The sequence below is a fragment of the Phyllobates terribilis genome, unplaced genomic scaffold, assembly GCF_046119375.1.
Source record: "Phyllobates terribilis strain yellow unplaced genomic scaffold, ASM4611937v1 Scaffold_5__5_contigs__length_657084704, whole genome shotgun sequence".
NCBI classification, from domain to species: domain Eukaryota; kingdom Metazoa; phylum Chordata; class Amphibia; order Anura; family Dendrobatidae; genus Phyllobates; species Phyllobates terribilis.
Window position 1 is genome coordinate 200,487,368 of NW_027362765.1, and position 6,000 is coordinate 200,493,367.

General features: G+C 47.5%; 1 protein-coding gene across 5 annotated transcripts in view; it reads right to left on the reverse strand.

Moving 5' to 3' along the window:
* The window catches only part of PHF20 (PHD finger protein 20), an 85,972-nt gene extending 80,393 nt beyond the window's left edge, over positions 1-5,579 (reverse strand). For 3 of the 5 annotated variants that reach the window (XM_073683699.1, XM_073683696.1, XM_073683693.1), the window contains exon 1: positions 5,309-5,579. The gene's annotated coding sequence lies outside the window, so the exon portion shown is untranslated. The remainder of the gene's footprint in view (positions 1-5,308) is intronic. The other 2 variants (XM_073683700.1, XM_073683698.1) reach the window with 1 other exon arrangement.
* Between the last annotated feature and the right edge of the window lie 421 nt (positions 5,580-6,000).

The window sequence follows — 6,000 nt, forward strand, 5'->3', positions numbered from 1 at the left end:
GTTGGAGGTTTGGCTTACTGACTCCAGCCCTTGTTTATACTGACACTATACACTTTCCTGTAATAACTACTACTAACAATCTTAGTCCACAACAGATTTGTATTGATGCAGAATTTTCATGAGAGATGGTTTGTGTAAGTTTGCGCTGACATTGGGCATTTTCCCTATGGTGGCTATGTTTGGCAACCTTTTGTGCACAGCAGATTTGGATTAATGCTAAGTGTGCATCGGGCTGATGGCAGTTCACACTGGCACGTTGCATTTTCTTTACAGTAGCTAATTGGCAATGATGGTGCACAACAGGCTCGCTTTAATGTAGTGTTCACAAAGGAATATTTGATGTCAGTTTATACTGACACGAGCCACTGGATATGGTTGACAGTTTTGATGCATTAATGTTTCTGTATTGATGTGGAATGATCACAACACAATATTTTTGTCAGTTTATACTGACAATATTTTTTCTCTCTCTACATTAGTTAATTGAAGCTATTGTAATGTGTAAGCTTCACACTGATACAAAGTATTCACAAGAAATGGTTAATTTCAGTTCATCTCTGGCTATAATAAACAATCTCAGTGCACAATAGGCTTATAACAATACAAAGTATGTATAAAAGATGGTGGTTGTCGGTTTGTACTGACACGATACAATTTATTTTCAATACTTGGAATTAGTCGGCTATAGATTCGGCACTCACGGGCATTAGCATCTTTCAGCTTGTATAAGACTTCATTACATTACAAGAGTGTTTCTTTTTTTGTTACATGGTGGTCGATGGTACATATGCCCATTCTAGGGTTAATACTTTGTTATTCAGGTACTGTCAATGTGTGATATAATCTAATTAGTGGGCTCTATGTTTTTATACTAGTAGTTTTGACCTTTTTTGGACTTTATCTGCGATCAAGAGTCAGCTAGCCTCAAAATGCAGCAAATATATTTTTTATGCCCATGCAATATATTATTTTAATGGTCATCATATTTTTGCTTTTAATTCTCTTTGCTGGATTGAAAAACCTCTTCACAACGTGGAGCAGAGCTGACAGTGCCCTGAGATAAAAGCTGCAAGAGGGGTCTGTAATGGCACACAGCTTTGCTCTACTCCCCATCCCCCCACACTAACAGTGCCATGAAATATGAACTGCAATAGTGCTTGTAATGACACAAAGCGTTCTTCTATACAAAGTAGGTGCAGTGGTCACAAAGGAGAGCAGGGCTGTCGAGTTTTAGGCTTTTAGGGGAGTGTGGTGGAGAGTGTACTTTTTTTTATTTTCCCGAGTGTGACTTACGTTGCCCAATCATTATCAGGAGTTGTCATGCAAAAGAAAAAGTAACTGCCCCTAGAGGAGAATATCTGATAATGCACCCTTGGCCAGTTTATCATGATAAAACTGGTGAAAGGTCCTCTTTAAGGCTGTGTGCCCACAATGCGTTTTTTTAAGCGTTTCCGCAGCGGCAAAAACACTGCAGAAACGCTTAAACGCATGGTAGAAGGTCAGCAATGTTCCCCAATGATAATCCGCATGTGCTGTCCATATGCTGCAGAAATTTCCACTGCGGATTATCATTGCGGAAAAAAAAGCAGCACTACCAATTTTGCGGAAGTGCTGCGTTTTCGCCGCCATTGACTTGCATTAGACCGCATGGATTACGCATCACTGTATATGTAGATGTGCATTCCATGCGTTCCAATGTGCGGATGGTACCCAGGTCTAGAGGACAGGAGACTCTCCTCCGGACCCGGGTACCATAGAAACTGATAAAAAGAATAAAATAAAAAATAAATATCATATTTACCTTCTGATGACCCCCGCTGCACTCGTCCTTTCATGCCGGCAGCTAGAGATGGACTGAAGGACCTGCGCTGACGTCATAGTCATGTGACGGGTCAAGCGACGCTGACGTCGGCGGGTCCTATAGTGTATCGCTGCCGGCAAGGGAGAACTGAGTGAAGCAAGACACTGGGGGCCATCAGAGGGTAAGTATATATTTATTTTTTACTATTCTTTCGGTCACAGTATATAAATCCATGCCGGTTATAGTGTGACCAAGTTGACAAGCACTTTCCAAGTGATGCTAAAATCGCTTGGAAAGCGCTTGTCAACCCGCATGTGGAAATGTATGTGAAGAACGCTTCACATCTGCTTGTCCCTGGCAGGAAAACGCATGTACAATCCGCATGTACAATCCGCATGTACAATCCGCATGTACAATCCGCATGCGTTTTTTTCTGCCAGGGAGATGCAGAAACGCTCAGGAAAAATCCGGAGCATTTCTGCATCGTGGGCAGATAGTCTAAAGAGGTCTCCTCAAATTTGTATTCTGTAATCCATCCATTTATGTATGTTGCGGTGTGTAAATGTATTGAGATATTCACTTTGGTTTCCAGTGCCGCTTCAGTCCTCTTCTAGACCACGTTACTGTTCTTCAGTTTTCCCTGCTCACAGCTTCTACTGTCTGGAGCAGTAGCAGCTTTCCAAGGATAAGTCTGAGACTCAGAACCAGGCTCCATAGACTTATATTGAGAAAGCGACTTCCGGTCCACACAAACCCCCGTGTGAGGTGGCTAGTCAGATTTCAGAGGAGAACCGTAGGGCTGCTAGAAACCAGGAAAAATGGTGATGGGTAAGTATTTCAGTACACTTACACACCACTACATGCAGAGGACGGATTAGGGAATAAAGAAGTTTTAGCAACATTTTTAAATTGCAATAACACCGACTCAAGTGAGTTCGGTTCAAGGGAGGTGTCTATGATTAGAGGGGACCATGAGGAGCAGAGCGAGCTCTTTTCATGCCCCATCCACAAGTTCTCCATACTAGTCATCCATTGTAGGCATTTTACATATGAAGACTTGAAGTAGTAAGTGACCGCTACTTTCTTTGTAAAATAATAAAAATACTAAAGAGGTTGTCCACTGCAGGAGAATTATGGCCCAGGGTTAAAAAAAAATAATAATAAGGCTGAGTTCACACGATGCGTTTTTCATGCGTTTCCGCGGCGTTTTTGCAGTTGCGTAAACGCCGCGGAAACGCATGAAAAACGCATGGTAGAAGGGCAGCAATGTTCCCCAATGGAAATCCGCATGTGCTGTGCCCATGATGCGGAGCATCAAATCCGCAGCATGTCAATTAATTTTGCGGAAACGCTGCTCTTTTGCCGCCATTGACTTGCATTAGACCGCATGGAATCCGCATCACTGTATATGTTGATGCGCTTTTCATGCGGTCTAATGTGCGGATGGTACCCGGGTGTGGATGAGAGGACTCTCATCCAGACCCAGGTACCATAAAAAAAAAAGAATAAAATAAAAAATATATATATTCTCACCTTCTGACGGCCCGCGCTGCGTCCTGCCGGCTTCCCGCGCACTTCGCGGTTGAATGAAGGACCTTCGCTGACGTCAGAGTCATGTGACGGGTCACGTGACGCTGACGTCGGAAGGTCCTACAGTCTTCACTGCCGGCAGCCGGGACCGATGAAGCAGGACACCTGGGGCCATCAGATGGTAACGTATAGATTTATTTTTTGACATCACACACTATATAAATCCATGCCGGTTGCATGGATTTATATAGTGTGAAGTTGACAAGCACTTTCCAAGTGATGCTAAAATCGCTTGGGAAGCGCTTGTCAACCCGCATGCGGAAATGAAAGTGAAGACCGCTTCATTTCCGCATGTCCCTGGCAGGAAACCGCATGTACAATCCGCATGCGTTTTTTCCTGCCAGAGAGATGCAGAAACGCTCAGGAAAAAATCCCGAGCATTTCTGCATCGTGTGCACATACCCTAATGATCTACACTTCCCTCCCAGACCAGTACCACTGCTCCTCACAGCCCTGTGCCCCTGGTCATCTCCTGATATAAACAGTCACTCTGAGTGCTGCAGCTGATCAGCGGCCATGAGACATCAGAGCCGGTCCAGCTGAGAGCAGAGCCGATCCAGGAGGCAACGACAGATTTTATTTATTTTTTATTTGCTTAGGAACCTAAAGTCATTCATAAATGTTAGTCTCACTTTAAAAAGGGGGCTTTCTAGTCTGAAAAAAAAAAAAAAAAAGAGCCTATAGTTACTCTGTGACTGCTGAATCCTGACAGTGTGCACTCTCTGCCTGTAGGCGGGCGATCACGTGACCACATGTATGAGATGTGCATACTTGTAATAACGCGGCAACTTTTTTATTCAATACAGAGAAAAGCAGGAATTCAGTCGGGATGTGACGGTAAGTATGCAAATCAGATACATGGGGTCACGTGATCGCCCGCCAGCACGGGGAATACCAGGGAATCGTGACAGCTGCCCATCACACACTGGCACGGTTTGGCAGGCTGAGGTCAGAGTCACTGCAGACTTTTCTTCTTAGATCAGAAAACCCCTTTATAAAGATTTCTCAAACATGTGGTGTGCACAACCCAATCCTACGACAGCGGTGACACGACATTAGCACACGTTCACACTGGAGGCTCCGTCACGAATCCGGACAAAATGGTAAAATGCCAGATACGATGACAAGACCCTACGTGGTCAGGTCCTTCTGGCACCACTAGAGTTCAGCATGCCAGGGCTCAGGCGCCCCCATCATTGCTGAGATGCCAAATGTGAACAGAGCCGTAGTCCAGTTAATAAAGGGCTTGATCCCCCAGCCTCAGTGCAGGGCACACGGGGGCAGTAGGCCTGCAGGTCAGCACCAGGATCTGCCCTGGCCCGGCAGCCTGCGGATTAATGAGCAGGCACAGGCGCGGGCAGCACTGCCACCTCCCTGCTGAGCACTGCGCTCACACCAGAGAGTCACCATGCGACAATCGGGCTGCGTCACAGCCCCGCTCCATCCTGTATGAGGCGACTAGACGGCTACAGTCAGCGCTGCTCCGCCGCGATTCTAATAGTAACCCTACGTGGTGATCATTAACCCGTCACCCTCCACGACTCAGAGGGAAACGTGTCTAAGGCAGCATGGACTATAGTTTTAAAGGGACCTGATAAAAGAATCATTAGTCCCGCCCACTCCGCGGAAAGGGCAGCGCGCCTGTCAATCAGCGGTGCGCACTTTGTGATTGGTTGGCCAGTGTCTCCATCAGCAGCAGGCAGAAAGAGGGAGACCGGAGGGTTGGTGTCGCCCCCTCCGTCACCCCATTACTCTGCAGCTCCCCGATCACTAATCGCACGATCTGCATCGGAGAAGCACTGTGCGATTACCATCGCCGACCAACTCAGAAAACATACAGCGGCATGCGCCGCCCAGCCCACTCACGGACACTCGTGTCAACGTCATGTGTGGGGAGTATGGGAGTGTAGCTGTTACCTGCGTGCTGCTCAGGCCGGTGACATCCTCCTCTTTCGCCTCAGAGAAGTGCAGTTCTTTCTTCCTCGTCTCGGTGCCGTTGGGACGCTGTGCCACTTACTAAAGGATAAATACGAGTTTTCTCTCCAGCACATTCAGCCCTCCTTCTCTTTAACACTGCGCGGCATGGCCTGTGCGCGCTCCCGCGGTGCTGGAGGAGACGTGGACGCGCACAAGACAAGCACTAGGCGCCGGCCGGGAGGGGGCGTGTCGCCGCGGACTGGTCTGAGTGATAGGACGCACAGTGGGCGGGGCGTCTCCTTCCCGCCTGCCTTCTGTGGGCGGGATCGTCACGTGACCTGCGCTTTGGCGCGCATTTTTCTTCCTCAGAGCGTGGCGTAGCTGTGAGGCTGGGTGGTGCTGCTGAGTCATGGTGTGGGCAGCCGGCTGCTCCTGTGTGAGGGAATGACTATAGTCCTGTGGTAAAGTGCTCTCGCCATGTACTAGCCCTACGGCTCACGTACGCTGTAAGGGGCTGACCCTCAGAAACGGGCAGTATTTTCTGTTAACAGTTTATGTATTGTAACTGGCCATGGTCTCAAGCTGTTTCTGCATAGCTGTGGCAAAGGGGTTTGGGAGAGTGGCAACCCCACCCATTAAATTGGTGGCTAGTCGATCTCCAACTGGCCACTTATCAGATGTTCCTGATTCAT